The sequence below is a fragment of the Triticum aestivum genome, chromosome 6A (assembly GCF_018294505.1).
Source record: "Triticum aestivum cultivar Chinese Spring chromosome 6A, IWGSC CS RefSeq v2.1, whole genome shotgun sequence".
Lineage (NCBI taxonomy): Eukaryota > Viridiplantae > Streptophyta > Magnoliopsida > Poales > Poaceae > Triticum > Triticum aestivum.
The window spans coordinates 505,319,972-505,340,425 of NC_057809.1; positions in this window are offsets into that span (position 1 = coordinate 505,319,972).

Genomic DNA, 20,454 nt, shown 5'->3' on the forward strand with positions numbered 1-20,454 from the left:
CCCTCTACCATCAAGATTAGTATTAAACCTGAATAAGTGCTCTTGCACCTAAAGGAATGGTTTATTGAATCTCGATCGTAGTGATACACATTTTCATGCCAAAAGATATAAGATAGTAATGATAGTACCACTTACTTGTGGGACTGCCATGTAAGTCATAATGGTATAAAACGCATGAAGAAGCTCCATGTTGATGGATCTTTGGACTCACTCGTTTTTGAAAAGTTTGAGACATGCGAACCATGTCTATTGGTGTATATGCATGAAGAAACTCCATGCAAATGGACCGTTTGGACTCACTTGATTTCGAATCACTTGAGATATGCAAATCATACCACATGGGCAAGATGACTGAAAAGCCTCGTTTTCAGTAAGATGGAACAAGATAGCAACTTGTTGGAAGTAACACATTTTTATGTGTCCAATCCAATGAGTGCTGAGGCATGCAGTGAATATCGTTATGATCTTACTTCACAGATGATTCGAGTAGATGTTGAGAATATTTACTTGATGAAACACAAGTCTGAATTATTGAATGGTTCAAGTAATTTCAGAGTGAAGTAGAAGATCATTGTGACAAGAGGATAAAATGTCTATGATATGATCATAGAGATGAATATCTGAGTTACGAGTTTTGGCACACAATTAAGACATTGTGGAAATTGTTTCGCAATTAATACCGCCTGGAACGCCATAATGTGATGGTGTGTCCGAACATCATAGTTGCACCCTATTGGATATGGTGCGTACCATGATGTCTCTTATCGAATTACCACTATTGTCCATGGGTTAGGCATTAGAGACAACCACATTCACTTTAAATAGGGCACCACGTAATTCCGTTGAGATGACACCGTATGAATTATGGTTTAGAGAAACCTAAGTTGTCGTTTCTTAAAAGTTTGGGGCTGCGACGCTTATATGAAAAAGTTTCAGGTTGATAAGCTCGAACCCAAAGCGGATAAAATGCATCTTCATAGGAAACCCAAAATAGTTGGGTATACCTCCTAATTCAGATCCGAAAGCAATATGGATTGTTTCTAGAATCGGGTCCTTTCTCGAGGAAAAGTTTCTCTCGAAAGAATTAAGTGGGAGGATGGTGGAGACTTGATGAGGTTATTGAACCGTCTAGTGTGTGACAGGGCACAGGGAGTTGTTCCTGTGGCACCTACACCAATTGAAGTGGAAGCTTATGATATTGATCATGAAACTTTGGATCAAGTCACTGCCAAACCTCGTAGGATGACAAGGATGCGTACTACTTCAGAGTGGTACGTAATCCTGTCTTGAAGGTCATGTTGCTAGACAACAATGAACCTACGAGCTATGGAGAAGCGATGGTGGGCCCGGATTCCGATAAATGGCTTGAGGCCATAAAATCCGAGAGAGGATCCATGTATGAAAACAAAGTGTAGACTTTGGCAGAACGGCTCGATGGTCGTAAGGCTAATGAGTACAGATGGATTTCAAAAGGAAGACGGACAATGATGGTAAATGTCACCATTAAGAAAGCTCGACTTGTCGTTAAGATGTTTTCCGACAAGTTCAAGGAGTTGACTACGATGAGATTTTCTCACTCGTAGCGATGCTAAGAGTCTGTTGGAATTATATTAGCGATTACTGCATTATTTTTGAAATCTTGCAGATAGGATGTCAAAACATTGTTTCCTCGACGATTTTAATGAGGAAAGGTTGTATGTGATACAACCGGAAGGTTTTGTCAATCCCGAAAGATGCTAATAAGTATGCAAAGCTCCAGTAATCCTTCTAAGGACTGGAGTGAGCATCTCGGAGTTGGAATGTATGCTTTGATGATGATCAAAAATTTTGGGTTTGTACAAAGTTTATGAGAAACTTGTATTTCCAAAGAAGTGAGTGGGAGCACTATAGAATTTCTGATGAGTATATGTTGTTGATCAGAAATGACGTAGAATTTCTGGAAAGCATATAGGGTTATTTGAAAGTGTTTTTCAATGGAAAGCCTGGATTAAGCTACTTGAACATTGAGCATCAAGATCTATAAGGATAGATCAAAATGCTTAATAATACTTTCAAATGAGCACATACCTTGACATGATCTTGAAGGTGTTCAAGATGGACCAGTCAAAGAAGGAGTTCTTGCCTGAGTTGTAAGGTACGAAGTTAAGACTTAAATCTCGACCTCGGCAGAATAGAGAGAAAGGATGAAGGTTGTCCCCTATGCTTAAGACATAGGCTCTTCAGTATGCTATGCTGTGTACCACACCTGAAGTGTGCCTTGCCATGAGTCAGTCAAGGGGTACAAGAGTGATCCAAGAATGGCTCACAGGACAGCGGTCAAAGTTATCCTTAGTAACTAGTGGACTAAGGAATTTTCTCGATTATGGAGGTGGTAAAAGAGTTCGTCGAAAAGGTTACGACGATGCAAGCTTGACACCTATCCGGATAGCTCTGAGTAGAGAGACCGGATACATATAATGGAGCAATAATTTAGAATAGCTCCAAGTAGAACAGTTGTTTGGAATAGCTCCAAATAGAGCGTGGTAGCTGCATCTAGGAGATGACATAGAGATTTGTAAAGCACACACGGATCTGAAAGGTTCAGACCCGTTGACTAAAACCTCTCTCACAAGCAACATGATCAAACATAAAACTCATTGAGTGTTAATCACATAGTGATGTGAACTAGACTACTGACTCTAGTAAACTCTTGGGTATTAGTCACATGGCGATGTGACCTGTGAGTGTTAATCACATGGCGATGTGAACTGGATTATTGACTCTAGTGCAAGTGGGAGACTGTTGGAAATATGCCCTAGAGGCAATAATAAAAGTGTTATTATTATATTTCTTTGTTCATGATAATAGTCTTTTATTCATGCTATAACTGTATTATCCGGAAATCGTAATACACGTGTGAATACATAGACCACAATATGTCCCTAGTGAGCCTCTAGTTGACTAGCTCGTTGTGATCAACAGATAGTCATGGTTTCCTGGCTATGGACATTGGATGTCGTTGATAACGGGATCACATCATTAGGAGAATGATGTGATGGACAAGACCCAATCCTAAGCATAGCACAAAGATCGTGTAGTTCGTTTGCTAGAGCTTTGCCAATGTCAAGTATCTCTTCCTTTGACCATGAGAGCGTGTAACTCCTGGATACCGTAAGAGTGCTTTGGGTGTATCAAACGTCACAACGTAACTGGGTGACTATAAAGGTGCACTACAGGTATCTCCGAAAGTATCTATTGTTTTATGCGGATCGAGACTGGGATTTGTCACTCCGTGTAAACGGAGAGGTATCTTTGGGCCCACTCGGTAGGACATCATCATATGCGCAATGTGACCAAGGAGTTGATCACGGGATGATGTGTTATGGAACGAGTAAAGTGACTTGCCGGTAACGAGATTGAACAAGGTATTGGATACCGACGATCGAATCTCGGGCAAGTAACATACCGATAGACAAAGGGAATTGAATACGGGATTGATTAAGTCCTTGACATCGTGGTTCATCCGATGAGATCATCGTGGAACGTGTGGGAGCCATCATGGGTATCCAGATCCCGCTGTTGGTTATTGACCGGAGAACGTCTCGGTCATGTCTGCATGTCTCCCGAACCCGTAGGGTCTACACACTTAAGGTTCGATGACGCTAGGGTTATAAAGGAAGCTTGTATGTGGTTACCGAATGTTGTTCGGAGTCCCGGATGAGATCCCGTACGTCACGAGGAGTTCCGGAATGGTCCGGAGGTAAAGATTTATATATGGGAAGTCCTGTTTTGGTCACCGGAAAAGTTTTGGGCGATATCGGTATTGTACCGGGACCACCGGGAGGGTCCCGGGGGTCCACCAAGTGGGGCCACCTGCCCCAGAAGGCTGCGTGGGCCAAGTGTGGGAGGGGACCAGCCCCTAGGAGGGCTGGTGCGCCCCCCACAAGGGGGCCAAGGCGCAAGGGAGAGTGGGAGGGGGCAAACCCTAGTCCAGATGGGCCTTAAGGCCCATATTGGTGCGCCTCCCTCTCCTCTCCCCTCTTGGCCGCCACCCCTTTGCCATCTAGGGCTGGCCGCACCCCTTGGGGGTGGGAAACCCTAAAGGGGGCGCAGCCCCCCCTGCCCCCTATATATAGTTGAGGTTTGGGGCTGCCATACACATGAGTTCTCTCCCTCTTGGTGCAGCCCTACCTCTCTCCCTACTCCTCCTTTCCCATGGTGCTTGGCGAAGCCCTGCGGGATTGCCACGCTCCTCCACCACCACCACGCCATTGTGCTGCTGCTGGATGGAGTCTTCCTCAACCTCTCCCTCTCTCCTTGCTGGATCAAGGCGTGGGAGACGTCACCGGGCTGTACGTGTGTTGAACGCGGAGGTGCCGTGCGTTCGGCACTTGATCATCGGTGATTTGAATCATGACGAGTACGACTCCATCAACCCCGTTCACTTGAATGCTTCCGCTTAGCGATCTACAAGGGTATGTAGATGCACTCTCCTTCTACTCGTAGCTGGTTTCTCCATAGATAGATCTTGGTGACACGTAGGAAAATTTTGAATTTCTGCTACGTTCCCCAACAGTTGGCGTCGGTGCTTGACGGCCCACTGTTGATGATGGCGTCTTTTGCAGGGACGCACGTAGTTTGTGTCCCTTTAGGATATGTTCCCTGCGAGGAATCAAAGACGCATGCCGTGGGGGTTCGTAAGGTGTCTGTGATCCTGTTTTGTTAATATAACCTTGTCGTGGAATTGTGCGAGTTGCTCATTCCATTTGAGCTCAGTCCTCCCTTTCGAAGCTCACGAGGGCTTGGTGCTCTGCATCGACAGGTCCCAGTCCCAAGGCGTCTTCAGCCGTCGCTGGTATGCCAGGTCGCGATGCCGTGGTCAAGGCCAGGAGGTGAGCGACCCGGAGTCCGGTAAGAGCCCCTGAGTCGCGATGCTCAGGAGGTCCCCTTTGGCGCTCAAGTAGCCGTCGTTCCGTGAGAAAGGAGAGCGGCGTTGCTAACATGGGATTGCATTAGGTGCGGGGATGATTCCATGGTAGCTGGCGCTTCCGGGCGGTGACTTATCTCGAGAATCAGGGGCCGCTTTCTGGTGTGTCGCCGGGTCCGTGCATCGGCAGGCATGAGGTTGCTTGGCGAGGTTCTCGCGTGTCCTTCACGGAGATGGAGGCGAAGGCTCGCTCCTCGCTGAGGACGCTTTACGACAGCGGCCTGGAGAGCCCGCTGGCTGGCGCCGAGGACGGCCCTGCCAAGTCGCTTCCCTTCCTGGTTCGCGCTCTTGAAGATGTCGCCCTTGGCCTTGGCCCCACGGCCAAGCCCGAGGCGCGTGTCCTATCTTCTGCAGCACTGACGCGGGTCCTCACCCACATCTACCTTCGCGATCCCGGTGTCGACCTCGACAGCCTGTTGGAGCCAGCAAGCGGCGAGCGTGCCGCTGCTGCTGCCGAGGCCGTGAAGGGTCGCGCGGGGGCTCTGCTGGGGAAGTTCCGGGCCTTTAGCACCAAGCCGAAGCAAGGCGCTGCCGCCCCCACTGCTCCATGAGGCGAACCCACTCCGCGCTGCTCCACCGCCGACAAGTGACTCCGTTGTGGCTCCTGTCCTGTCTTTAATTCCTGCACATGTATCATGCCTCGGGGAGGCGTTTAAACTTGCGTTTGGCATTGAGATAACAGTGTGGACTGTAATATTTGCATTTGAATTCCTTGCAATTGGTGCTTTTCCTTCCTACTTGCTTATGTTCTACGCCGGCAGAGCCCGACCCCGCGCATGCCTCACCCAGCGTTGGTCCCGACCGGAAACCAGGATGGGGCCAAGGAGTGAGGGGCCACGTGACAAGTTAGGCTCCTGAGTCGCGATGCTCAGGAGTCCCCCTTGGTGCATGAACAGCAAGTAGGGAGGTGTGATGCGGGTGGATCTACCGTTCTACGTCTGCAGAGCCCGGTCGCGCGCATGCCTCACCCAGCGTTGGTCCCGACCGGAAACCAGGATGGGGCCATGGAGTGAGGGGCTAGGTGACCAGTTAGGCTCCTGAGTCGCGATGCTCAGGAGTCCCCCTTGATGCTCAAACGGCCTTCGTACCTTGGCTCCGCTCGGGGAGAGACGCGCGACGAACCAGTCCCGGGGGGACCTGGCTGGGCGGCATGCGTCTGGGTGTGACCCAGGCGCAGCCCCCGTGCCCAGCCCCCTCGCGTGGCACTCCCGAGGGGAGGCGTTACGATGAGGCCAGACACTAAGCTCTGGGCTCCCTGAGGTTGATGTGGCCCGGGGGCCACCCTCAGTTGTTTATCACCAGCGCGGAGCATAGCGCTTCCGTATGTGTACGGGCATAGCCGCTCCTCGGTAGTGTCGTCAGCTAGCGCGGAGCATGGTGCTTCCACTGGTACGTGGGAGGGGGGCCCCCTCTAGGAGGAGCCCCCGTGGCGTGTACAGCCCCGCCCTGACACGTGGCTGGCACGGTAGGGCCTGGCAAGGTGTATTTGGGCACCTGTGAGCCAGCGCGGGACTCACAGGGCCCTACCTCCAGGCGGGTTGCGCCTAGCACTGGGCCTTATCTTGTGATGTGTCCCTGCAAATTTGGTTAGATGTCGGCACTCTACGTCCTCAGGTCCCGGCCCTCGAGCTGGTCTCAGCCGTCGCTGGTATGCCAGGTCGCGATGCCATGGACAAGGCCAGAGGGTGAGGGCTGGAGAGCCAGTAAGAGCCCTGAGTCGCGATGCTCAGGTACCCCCCCTTTAATGTGCAAGTGGTCGGCATGGAGAAGAAGAGGTGCCATGGACCGACATCAAATAATCAAGCATGGTGGGTCTAACGCATAACCGGAAATAAACGCAAATGGGGTACATGCCGCTGGGCCTGGCCCGAGCGGCTTGGGGATCATGCAGCCCGAGGGGCGCCCCCAACAAGGTAAGCTAACAACATGAAATAAAAAGGGATGCACGCCGCAGGGACGGACCCACGCGGCCTGGGAATAATGCAACCCTGGGGGGCGCTCCCAGCTGGAAATGAAACTCGAAATATGTCACCTGATGACGTTGAGGACGAAGGAGCGTTGGTGTAGCAGACTCGGTGGGCTGCGGGAGCCGATCCTCATGAGCCCCCAGGCCCAGGGGCCTCGGGAAGCTCCGGAGGCGCTGGCGGCTCCTCGCGGACCATCTCCATCCCCGCCAGGGCTGCGGAACGCCTGGCCTCTCGTGCCTCCGTGATGCCCCTCATGAGGCGCTGGTACGTGGTAGCCGCGTTCGGCAAGTCGTAAGGCATGCGAACGTAGCTGTGGGGTGGGCCTCCGCAGCGCCCCACTCGCGAGGGCCAAAGGCGCTCCAGAGAGGCGACTCGGTTGAGCCCCGGTATGTCGATGCAGATGTGCAGCCCACCATCCTCGCCTGGATGGGGAGCCACCGCTGGTAGGCGGCGGCCGCCTTTCATGACTCTTGACTCCTATAGCTCCCGAATGGCCTTGCTGACGAACTCCTGAGGGTCTGGATCTCCTTGCCTTGCTCCTTCTTGAGGGAAACGTGCTTCGAAACATGCCTCCATGTGGTGCCCAAGCACCTCCCTCGTGACCCTAGCTAGGTCGGTGGCCCTCCAGGGGAGAGCCCCCGAGCCCTGCCTGAGGAGGGCGCCGGGCGTGCTTTCCTATGTGATGGAAGGAGGTTCCCCGTGGGCAGGCGCGGGCCTGGAGGGGCCTGCCTCCTAAGTGGTCGGGCCGGACAATGACTTCTTCTTCTTAGGGGCGGTCTCGGGAGGCCTCCTGCTTCCGCGATCCGGGTCTTCCAGTGACGCGGCCTGAAAGGCTCGTTCCAGGGAACACACCGCGTCCTTCTCTTCACAGGGCACCGTGATGACTCCGCCGCTTCCTGGCATCTTGAGGACGTTGTAGCCATGGTGAGTTACGGCCATGAACTTGGCCAGCGCTGGGTACCCAAGGATGGCATTGTACGACAGGCGAATGTGAGCGATGTCAAAGTCGATGAGCTCGGTGCGGTAGTTGTCGCGTGCCCCGAAGGTGACAGGGAGGCGGACCTGCCCAATCGGGACCGTTGAGCCGTCGATGATACCAGAGAAAGGCTTGGTTGGCTGAAGCTTGCTGTAGGGCACTTGGAGATTGTTGAATGTTTCCACGGACAGGACGTTGAGCCCTACCCCGCCATCGATGAGGGTCTTGGTGACCACCACGTTGCTGATGATTGGGGAACAGAGCATCGGGAGGACTCCGGCTGTAGCCGCACACTTGAGCTGATCTGCTGAGCTGAACGTGATGGCGCATGCCGACCACCTGAGAGGGCGCGTGGCTTCGAGCCTGGGGAGGACTACGTTCACTTCGCAGGCGAACTGCTTGAAGATGCGCTGAGAGGCTGGGGCTTGTGCCCCGCCCAGGATGCAGGCGATCGCGCACGGCTCCTGGAAGCCCCCAGCCCCCTCGTCCTGGTGGCGGTCCTCGTTTCTCCTTGGCTGCGGAGGCAGCGGTGGGAGGCCTGTGTTGCCTTGCGGGTGATCCTCGCGAGGGTGATCCCTCCAGTCTCCCTCGCGAGGCGGGTCTTGCCAGCGATCATCGCGAGGTTGTTCATGCCACCCTTGGCGCGGGCCACGGTCTTCCCAGCGTCCTGCGTTCCTTCCTCCTCCTCGACCGTAGCCCCGGTCACCGCAGTCAGGGCGACGGCCGATCCTTCCTTCTCGCACGGCTCGGAGCTCTTGGCATTTTTTGGTGTTGTGGGTGTGGAGGTCGTGGTACACATAGTACCGGCTGCCCTTAGAAGGTTCGGGCTGATCTCTGCCCCGCTTGGTGTCTGGTTCTGCCGCGAGCACGGCAGCCCCCTTGCGCTTCACATCCTTGGCCTTGGGCTTCTTCTCTTCTGGGTCTGCAGCAGGCAGCTCGAGGAGGGAGAGACGCCCTTCCTCAGCCCTGGTGCACTTGGTTGCCAGGTTGAACAGCTCCAAGGAAGTGCATAGGTCTTCATGCATCGCCAGCTCCTCCTTCATCTTGACGCCGTGCACACCGTCGAAGAAGGCTGAGATGATGGCCTCCTCAGTCACCTTGGGAATCTTGAGGCGTGCGTTGTTGAAGTGTTGGATGTACTACTGCAGGGTCTCCTCGGGCTGTTGCTTGATGCGGCGCATGTCGCTCACGGCGGGTGGCCGGTCGCGAGTGCCTTGGAAGTTGGCGATGAAGCGGGTGCGCATCTCGTCCCAGGAGGAGATTGTGCCTGGAGCCAGGTTCAGGAGCCAGGTGCGGGCCCCGTCCTTGAGCGCCATGGGGAACCAGTTCGCCATGACCTTCTCATCTCCGTTGGCAGCTTCGATGCCCAGCTCGTAGAGCTGGAGGAACTCCGTAGGGTCAGCCGTGCCGTCATAGCGAGGAGGCAGGTCTGGCTTGAACTTGTCGGGCCACGTGACGCTGCGTAGCTCGGCGGTGAAGGCGCGGCAGCCTGCTGTGGCCACGGGAGGCCTTGGGTGACGGGGAGCTTGGTCTTGCGGGCGAGGGACTTCTTGACAGCTCTGCTCTTGCCGCGCTGGCACCTGACGGAGCGGGTTCCGCCCAGGGGCCATGCGCCTTGGAGCCATGGGGCCTTCCTGAGGAGGAGGCGGCCGGGGCGCCGCCGGAGCTTCATCGCCCGCGTGGGGCGGGGTGCGGTGCAGCGGAACGGATGGCGCAGGAGAGCCCCCTGCGGCGCGGACGAGCTCGGCGACGCGGTCGAGCCATTCTTCGTAGACGTCGTCGACGGGATGGTAGCGCAGGAGCTCGTTTGCCGCGATGAGTGCAGCCCGAGCCTCCATGGGTGCGCGGAGCGCGCGGGATGAAGAACCAGCTGGGGTGAGCGAGGGAGTTGCGGTGCGGCCGTCTTGCCGCACGGACGGATGCTGAGACGATGCTTGCTGCTCGTCCCCCACCGGGCCGGTGGCGGCGTTGACGGCAGGTGACGGGGAACGGCATGGACGCCCGCCGACAGGGGCCATCTGGGCGACGTGGGAAGCGAGAGCGGCCCGGTGCTCGGCGCGGGCCCGACGAGCGTCAGACATGGGCGTGATGGTCGGAGGAGAACAAGGTGGTGGAAGACGAATCCCGGCGCACCCCTACCTGGCGCGCCAAATGTCGGATTTCGGGTTCCGGCAGACCCTTGAGGTTCGAACACTGGGGTGCGCGCGGAGATCTCACTTCCTACCTACCTGCACCCCTCCGCCTCGCTAAGATCTAAACTATGGAAAGAACAACACAAGGGACACGAGGTTTATACTGGTTCGGGACACTGTTGTGGTGTAATACCCTACTCTAGTGTGTGGTGTGGTGGATTGCCTCTTGGGCTGATGATAATGAGTGATACAAGGAAGAACAACCCTGCGAGGGTCTGCTCTTGGCTGGGGCGATGAACTGCTGGGAGGAGTTCAGCCACCTTTCTCTCTCTCTCTCTCTCTCTCTCTCTCTCTCTCTCTCTCTGATCGAACCCCTCTCTAAAGAACCTCCTGTCCAGAACCCCCTCTCCAGGAAAAACCCCCCTTTGCTCTGTGGGTGGCTGGTCCAATTTATAGAGGCCCTGGTCCTCTTCCCAAATATCGAGCGGGAAGGGAGCCAACAATGGCGGGCTAATTTGAAGGGGGACAGCTAGTACTAGCTACCCTGACAAAAGTAGTCTTCGCCTGCGCAAAGCTCTGGTGGTGACGCCGTCTTGGGCTCCACGATGACCTCCATCTTGCAGTCCTTCTGGTCTTGGTCTTGTTGCACCGAAATGGCAACCTTTGCCTGATGCCTCGGTACTCCGCGGCTACGCTTGCCGCCTTTGCACCAAAGAGGAAAGGAGGACACTGCGCGGCCTGGCACCCGCCTGGCGCCCTTGGTCATCATGGCTTGCGTCACGGGCACCTCGTGAGGTACCCCACCTTGATCTCTCCGCCTCCTCGTGAGCCAGCCTGATGAGGCCGTGCTTGAGGAAGCTCCGCGTCGTCCGCCCCGCGAGGCTTGACCCCTCGCGAGGGTCTTGGGTTTGTGTTGGTGAAGATGGGCCGTGCTGGGCCCCCCTTTGAGCCACGCCGCAGGCCGCAGGCAGGCAAGTCTGGGGACCCCCGTTCCCAGAACACCGACAAATAGACGGTAAGTTATTCATGGGGAAACCCTTGTTGAGCGTTTTTGCGAGAGAGAGAGTGTTTGCGTGTGTGATATGTCTAGAGACTGAGGCAATGATAACAGATTCTTTGTGTCTATGTGTGTGGAGGATAGAGAGAGACATGTACATGGGGCTTTGTGTTGTGTAACATGGAGACACATATACATAATTAGAGAGTGAGTGTGCGAGATACACATGCAGACATGGGGAGAGATGAGGATCCAGATTAATGGGTGTTTGTGCGTGTCTGTGTGTGTTTGTGCGCGCATTTGTGTGTGAGAGGGAGTGTGTTTATGTGGAGTAGAGAGATCACTAATGATGTAAACCTAGTATAAGGGAAGGGGGAATGGTGTGACATGTGCAGTAGCAAGATAGCATGGGTGCGGGAGGGGGGAGCAGACTATTTGGAAGAGACGTCGATTGTGTGTGGGAGAGGGGTGTGAGAGCGAGAGAGAGAGAGCTAGCAATGGAGAGAGAGAGAGAGAGAGGAATAGAGGGGGCGAGAGAGGGGGCATTTGTGTCCATAAATGGCGTATAGATAAGGAGACAATGTTGATGTTGTTTGAAATTGGCCTATGTACGGAGACGCAAGGGAAGCGAGTCATCGTGTGTGTGATAGGGACTTCATGAGAGATCTATAATAGATGGTGTAGAGAACAATGTGCAAGATCGAGAACGATGATACATTAGGGAGCTATGGAAAGAGTCACGACATATATGTATACAGGGAGGAGCTGGGGCGGGTCCGCATGTGGGAGAGATAGAAAGAGGAGAGTGGTGCACAAGGAGACAAAGTGTGCTTGTTTTGCAGTTGGGGTGGTGTGTGAGATGAGTGTGCGAGAACCACATAACTAGGGAGATAGACGTTTGGGGGCGACGTTTTGTGTGTATGGGAAAGATACACTCTACATAGTGCGTGTGCTTGGGAAAGAGAGATGCCAGGAGACCTAGCTAGAGAGTGGGGGAAGAGATGTGTGCATGCCCAAGAGATAAAGTGATAGAGATCTATATTGGGGTCCGGACTTTAGAAGAGAGAGGGGTGTTAATGTGCTCGTGTGTTGGTGTTTGGGGGAGAGAACGACTTTTCTGTGTGTGGGGGGCGGGGAGGGGAGATGAGGGGGGGGGTTGCTTCAGATAAAGAGTGAGGTGTCTATATTTGAGGGACTTTAGCGTAATTGAGATATACATGGTCAATAGTGTGTGCACTCAAGGTTGATCAATTTGTTTCACAGTTTGGACTATGAGATAACGATACTTTTTAACATGCGTGGTATACTTTGATGTACCAGAATTACAAAACCTAAGATTGGAATTTTGGAATTCGACTCCATCATTAGCTTTTGTAATTCATTTAAACGGAGGTACATTTTTAAGCCGGGATTTCGTGATTTCAAATTCATATATATGAAACCTAGAGATATACACATACAAGCATGTTCAAACTTTATAATCATCCACTTTATTCATACACATACACATTTTTGCTTTTGTCATCATATTTAGGATAAACACATATGGAATTTCATTTGAATTGGACCATATGATGGTATTTTCTTGTAGTAGCTCAATGATCCATATTTGAATTGAATGCACAATCTAAGTTTCGAGTTGGAGACATTGATTTTCAAAACTTGCAGTTTTTTGCGTGCAAAACAAACAAATTCGCGACCATGATATCATAGTCGGCCGTACAAGAGCAGAATATAATTTCAGGCGCCAAAAGCTTTCAAACTTCCCGCTCACATCGAAATATCTCGTGCTCGGAAGTTTAGCCCTGCGATATTCCTATTTTACCCCTGCCACATGAACGGAAAAGGGCTTCTTTGGTAACTCCATTGTTTTCCCCTCTTTGCCCCCAACATTCTTCCCCAGAGCCCCTCCCCTTCCCCTCCCCGACCCCCCCAACCATGGCAAGCCGCCGAATCTAGTCCTCCGCCGCAGCGGTGGACCTCACACCCCGACGAATCTACCTTCCGCACCTTGGGACCCCTAACTGCCAACTCACCACTTCACCGGAGCCGCTTTAGCGACTGGCTTGTACACCGCTCCAGATGTCCTTGACCGCCATCATGGTCCACCGCACCGGATCTGCTTAACCGACACTGTCGTGGATTGTCACAACAGATGTCCTAGTGTGAGGACTTAGTCGTGAGGCCAACACATCTTTGCAGTAGCTTGAGAGGGGTTGAGCGGAATCGAGAGACGCAACACAAGACAAGGATTTAGACAGCTTCGGGCCCCGGGAAACATCATCCGGTAATAGCCCTACATGCTGTTTGTGGCTAGATCTCATTATACTCATGAGGGAGTCGCCACATAAGCCGGCTCCCCCTTTGTGTCTAGCCCTAGAGATTGTTTATTGTTCCTTGCCCCTCTTTGGAGAGCCCTGCCCCTCCTTATATATGTTGAAGGGGCGGGTTACATGTAGAGTCCTATTAGGATTAGGACTAGTCTATTACAAGTGGAGTCCTAGTCCTGCTTCCTATAGAAGGGAATATCCCTATTCCTTTCCTCGTAAACCGGCCCACCATTAACATGAACCGGCCTTCTGGGCCTTGGGCCTTGTCATCTGTCTGACCCGCCCGCCGGGTCACCAGTGAGTCATAATGTTCAGGCGGGTTGCTTGTAAACCGCCAGGTCAGGGCGGGTCGCCAGTGAATCGCCAAGTGTCAACCGGGTCTCAAGTAAACCGCCAAGTCCGGCCGGGTCATACCGCGGGGTATATCCCCGACAGGCGCCCTCTTCCACCACAGTGTAGGCCCTTCACTGACTCCCTCGTCCGTCCCTTCGCTGGCCCTTCATACAAGCCCTCGTCCGCCACAATAGATCCGCCTCACCAAAAGCACTGTACAACGCACCCGCCGAAGCCTTCGTCCACTGCACTGGACCCGCTCCACGGACACCATATTCAACTCCACCAGGCCTGCTTTACCAACGCCGCAGCCTCATCAGGTTATTTCGATCTGTACTCCTTCGATTTTTCTCTTTACCATGCAACTGTTCACTTACCACAGATGAGCTTTCTTGTATTTCGACAGGTGCCGCAACCGTAGCACCAGAGCCGCTTCAGCGACGGCGACAGCCGGCCCAAACTCAACCGCAATAGGAGCACCATCGACGATCCTTAGCTATCAAGTATGCCAACGATACCCATACGCTGAGAATCAGGTACTATTATCCAACGGCCGACGCCTATGTTCACTTTCTTAGCATAAGCACCGCACCTTTGAATTTCTTCAGGGCATTATTCAGTTTTTCATGAGACGTGTTATTCTGCTTGCACCTATAGGGCCATACTTCTGGTAGTGAACATGTTACATGTGCTAAATTACATACCAGTGCACATATAGTTAATATGCTTTAGTTTTGTCCTAAGTATTACTGTACTTTCGAGATATCACTGCCTACTATTTTACTTCTTGCATGCTATATTTATGATAATGGTTCCATCAGACTGGTTCATGTTCTCTATGCTTGATTACACATCAGCAAACTAGCATGTGGTTCCGCTGGTATTTGTTCGTTTTACCCTACATTTTCTAATGCTAGCTATTACATCACTGCTACGAGCCTCTGTTCATTACTTTTTTGTGTGTTCTTGATCTTCCCAAGTTGCATGACTAATTTGATGCTTCTATTAATTATGGAGCTACCAACCCCATAAAGCAAAATATTTGTTCTTTTGGTGCTGGCACCTCGAACAAGCATAAAAATAGAGGGAAGTAGATATATTGTCGTGTATGCACACACCCTTCTTTCATTAGTTTAGATGAACCATTGATGATCAATTCGAACCAGTGCATGCGATTAAAATTAATTTTACCTAAATAGAGGGTGCAGAATAAACTACAACAAGTAGATTTGCAACCACGGGATGCTGAAGATATCTTCAAAGAACATTGCAACAACAGCGAGGCTTCACAGCAACATATGGTAAGCCAGTATGTTTTAGTACATGTGAAATGTAATGCGTGTGGGCTGCTTTCTTGGCTTGTGCCCTCAATCTGTAATCCTACAAAATAACAAATAGTTCAGTTGTCTGCTTTGCTATATTGCTTGATTCGAATGCTTGTTTGTTACTTGTTATGCTATACCTGAGTTGGCCAATATGTCAGGAGTGCCTGCTGTACTATCGTAAAGAAATGCATGCCTAGTTCATTTTAGTCCTTAACTTTTCCTCTGAACTTCATCACAAGACTGTCTTCGTAGTTTATATGAGGCCACACTGTTAAGTGCTTTCTCAGATTATTTCAACTGCTTAGTTGCCTTGGCAACTTAAATATAGCGGTGGTACACTCCCTTTAAACTAGGGATGTCATCTGGGTCCCGTTTAATCCCGATTAAAGTCCACTAGTGGTATGATAGTTCAAAAGAGTTTTTGTTTTTTGAGGAAAATGAACAAGGGAGCTAGCAAAAACTAACTAGATGGGACTAGTGGATGTCGTTTATTTGCCACTTACATCCCTAGTTTAATCTTACCATTTTAATTTCTTTTCGGCTGATGCTACTTCGAACCATTTAAATATAGCTTGTCATGCTCAGCAATAATTCGTATGTCGTTTACCATGTAAGCTTATTGCCTGGATCATGCGATAACTATCTCTTACTTATGTCCAGCGGAAACCTTTCATGATGCCGTTCACACTAGGACACAATGTACAACCCTAGAATCTATTTGTGGAAGCAGTGTGCCATCCATGTTACCAGATGGTAGTATTTCGGAGGAAACACCGCCGGAGAGCAGTCTGAGCAAAGATATTATAGTTCTTGAGGCTCTACTAGAGGCAGAAAGAGATGGTGTGGCTGCCATGAATGAGGTAATCTCGATCTTGAAGCTGGAAATTATGCAATTAGCTGCACGCATTATGCAAGCAACCCAAGAATTGGAGGAAGTAAGAATGTTGCATTTGAAGATGGAGGAGGTCCTGGTGCTTCTGCTATCTGAAGCCCAGGGTAATCCTAGTTCTTCTTTAGATAGCAGTTGAAATTGTCATTAGATTATTGTACTTGCATGGTGTGTCATGTCTCTGAATGAATTATGTTGTAAGACCCCCTATGTTGTCCATGTGTTATAATGATCCGAATTTTTTAGGCGAGGTAATCCTCAGTACTTGTATGATTGACATAAGGTGAACTGTTTTTCATGTGAGCATATTGTATTGGATGAAATAACTGTTTGACTCAAAGTGTATCCAACCTACTGAATTTGAAGATCACGGCATTTCTAAATCATAATCATATATAAAGGTGGAATAAATCTTTGTTGTGGTTTTGAAGAAATAAATAACAACACGTAGAATTATCTATGGATATTCGTAATCGAATAAAAATTGAATTTGGATTTAGTTGCCAGGGCCTAGGGCAAACGTGAATGCTAATTCTCCCAAGTTTTGAACGAAGCGGCTAAACACCCACTATCATTTGTGGGCTGCCCAAAGCAAGTGTTTGCGAGATGGAAATTATTGTCTACCCCTGACACTTGACATCCTTATCGACCGGATTTACACTGCTGTCGATAGGCGTAGACTAGTAAATTTAATCAGATGTGACACGACGGCCTCTGAGCCCATTCAGACACGGTGGGCGCCAAACGTGGACGGCAAAACACATTTGATTCAAGCTCGTCTGAAAGACATGTGTCTCTCCCTCCATTTCCCCATTCATCCATGGTGGGCGGCAAAACAAACTCTCCTTGTCCGAAATCGATGTAGGCTAATATTTTAAATAGGGGTAGATGCGTAACTTCCCTCAGACGTGACACAACCGCCCTACCTGTTAGCCCCGTTCATACACCGTGGGCGCCATCCGTGGGCGGCAAAACACCCTCTCCTCGCCCAAAATCGTTACCGGCAAATATTTGGGAGATGCGAGATTACCGTCCTATCCCCAACCGACGTGATGTCCGAAATTTTAAACAGGGCATAATTTCGTAACTTTCCCACATTTCAGACAAGCGCGTCTCAAAGTTTGAGATCCCCCTCCCCCTCCATTTCCCCATTCATACACCGTCGGCGCCACGACAACCTCCCCACTGCGGCCAGCCTCCTCCATCCGCCAGCCCATCCTCCACCTTGCCGGAGCCGCTACCCCTACCCCGTCGTCCACTGCAAGAGATAGACATCTCTCATCCACGACGCCAGACCAGGATCCTTTCATCGTGTCGTCTCGCTTCATTGGCGCCGCCGTCCACTTTGATGTTGCCGCTCCTACGACCACCTCGCCCACGGCAACACGATTTATCCCCCAACCCAGCCGTCTACCATCTAAAGTCTTCTTCCCCACCGCCGACAGCCATCGCACCCGCAGCACCCTCAACGTATCAGCAGGGGCCTACACGGCGTCGCAAGAGAGGTGGTACTCTTCCATATGTGCTTAAGTTATTGATCTCACCTGGAAAATAGATCTTAAATTGTTTACTGTACTTTTCTTGTCCATACCAAATCATAGTAGCTACTTGAATGCAAACATTGGTTGCGAAGTAGCTTTGTCCGGCTTGCACCTTCAGATCCGCCATGTCACGGTCACTATACTCATAAAGCTTATGGTTTTCCCCCTTTATATTCACTACCATCATCGTAGGTGTTTCCCTGCTTCGTGTCGTGCTAGCACTGCTCCTCAAGACCTCAACACATCAAGCGAAACAACACGCCACTCATAATTCCAAAGCTTACATGTTGAAATACGAATCTGATATGATGCTCATATTACTAAAACAGAGAATGTTTAATTGGTCACGTAGTGTTCCTATATTCATTTCGAAAAGCATGTGCGCCAGCCACTGGTCCAGCTAGTTCCACTTTCCTAATTTTACTCTTGATGCTTAGGGTTTTCCCCTTTTATCTACTCTACTATGATCTACGTAGGTGCTTTCTGTCATACTAGCATTACTCCACCCTTCAAGATAAACAACACGACAATCAAAATTCCAAAGCTTAGTTGTTCAAATATGATTGTGATATGATACTGATATTAGTTAACAGACACATTTAATTGGTTAGCTAAAGGTCCCACTTGAGTTTCCAAATGTATGTCCCGACATATAGAGAGACAGCAGAATTGCATTTCTTTGTCACTTGTTGACTATACTTTCTTCTTCATACCAAGTCTTAGTTGTTATTTCAAAGCAAATATCGGTTGCTAACTATCCTTTGCGCAGTTTGCAGCTTCAGATCTGCCATCCCATTGCCACGGTCAACACTATACTCATCATGCTTACGATTTCCCCATTTTATGATGACCACGATCAACCTACGTGGTTCGTGTCGTAATAGCACTGCTCCACCCATCGAGCTAAACAATCTTAGATGTACAAATTCAAATCTGATATTATGCTGATATTAGTAAAACTGATAGATGTTTAATTGGTCAGCTAAATGTTCCTACTTTAGTTTTGAAATGCAGGTGAGCTACATATGGAGAGACCGGAAGGAATAGTATTTCTCTATGCGCTCTGGTTCACCATGGGTGGCCAACCGACATTGTATAGAAAGACTTGTAATATCTTCAATCTGCTTGCTCTTCTGCTCTTCTTTAAGATGATCCTCTTCTCTTGCGGTCGACTAGTCAGGTCGAGTTATTCACCCTTAGTATATTTTGAATCTGTCAGGTCAGGTCGACTTGTTCTTCTTTACTATATGTTGAAGCTGTCATCTGTGAAGTATCATCACTTTTGGAGCTCTCGTATTTTGATTAGTAGGCCACATTATATTAATGCACACACCAAATTACAGCATGCATGGCACCTCTTAGAAGAATTGCAGAGATAGCACAAAGGGGTTTACAGGGAGGAAGTATTAGATTAGAATCACTTCTGCATTACAAAGATAATCTCACTTGTTTTTATGTTTTCATGCATGTCAGGTATTAAACATTATCAAAATGAATATGAGAATGGGCGCACGAGAGGAATATTGCGGAACAATCCACTGGCTAACAAACTTGGCATGGTGGAGGATGGCCTATCTTATTCACCCATCAAGGTGCATGCTCTAACTTGGCAAGGTTGTATTGGTCGCACATATTTTGCATCTGACCTCTTGCATTACTTCAACTTTGTTACACCATTTGATTAGTTTAAGCATCATATATGAGTATATGCCATACCTATCCATTTTCTGTACCTATTCCATGTGTCGTCATACTATGTTTTTCAAGTGAAATGTTGTTCTTTCGTAATAGATGTCCAAAAGGAAGAGGGTGATTGCAGATCCTCAAGGAGTACAAACTAGGAATTTGGAAAAGGTAGTGATACCTGTTAAATCAGATAGATCAGCAGCCATAGAAAACACATGCCCAACTGTAACAGACTTTACCCCTACTCTAGTGGCCAAACCCCTATTAGAACTGCTGATAGCCCAGCGTCAGGTACTGTCTATGATATCAATTCAAAATTTGAACTCCTAAATTTATGCATGTGCCTTACCTTCTCTCTTGTATGAAAACTAATTTCAGATGAATCTCCTTGCTCAAAGGATCATAGGATCTCACGACAATACTGGGCTCTGCATTGCTCTTGTCAGTACCTCTTGCCCTTTGTCAGCATATGTACACTCTTTGCTGTTTGATTATGTAGCGTCACTATAAATGTTTGCTTCTTTATCCTTCCTTTGCTTGAAATTATAAGATCTATATTTACTCTTAGATAAATGTAGAATTAACACAATGGTTATGAAGTTTTGGATTGCTCATGTAAGTACCTGTTGTCATGTACTCCCTCTATATCGAATTAATTGTTGATCAATTGTATGTATTTAGGACTTAATAGTGCTAGAAACATCCATTTGAGCAACAACTAATAACGGACGATGGTGGTATTACTGTACATGCATCACGAGATAGTTAATTGTCTAGTATTACTCTGCATCTTATCTGCTCTGCCCTCCACTTTCTCCAAATTATCATATCTACATTTACTCTTACCTAAATGTTGAATAAAGCCAATGCCATTGGACATGTTGATGTCTGCATTCCTCTTGTCAGTACCTTTTGCCTTGTAATGTTGTACTTAATTAATTGCTATTTGATTATGTATCGTCAGTCTGCACCTGAGCTTCATTATCCTCTATTTCTTCTAATATTATTTGATCTATATTTACTCTTTGCAAAATGTAGAATAATGACAACGCTTATAAAGAATTTTCTTTGGGGAATTTATTGAATTATCTTTCCATCAACATGGAGAAGGGCTTTGTCTAGCCCGTGTTAACATGTAATGTAAGTTCATCCTTCTCAAGCCTTCAAACTTTGTTCTAGTATAGATTTGGATAGGCATCATTTCCTCCACTGCTGTTTACATCTGATTGGATGTTTGCAACAACTACCAGTTTTAAATTGTAGTTGTAAAAACATGTTCCTTATGCAGAACAGATCCATTTATTTGCTTATA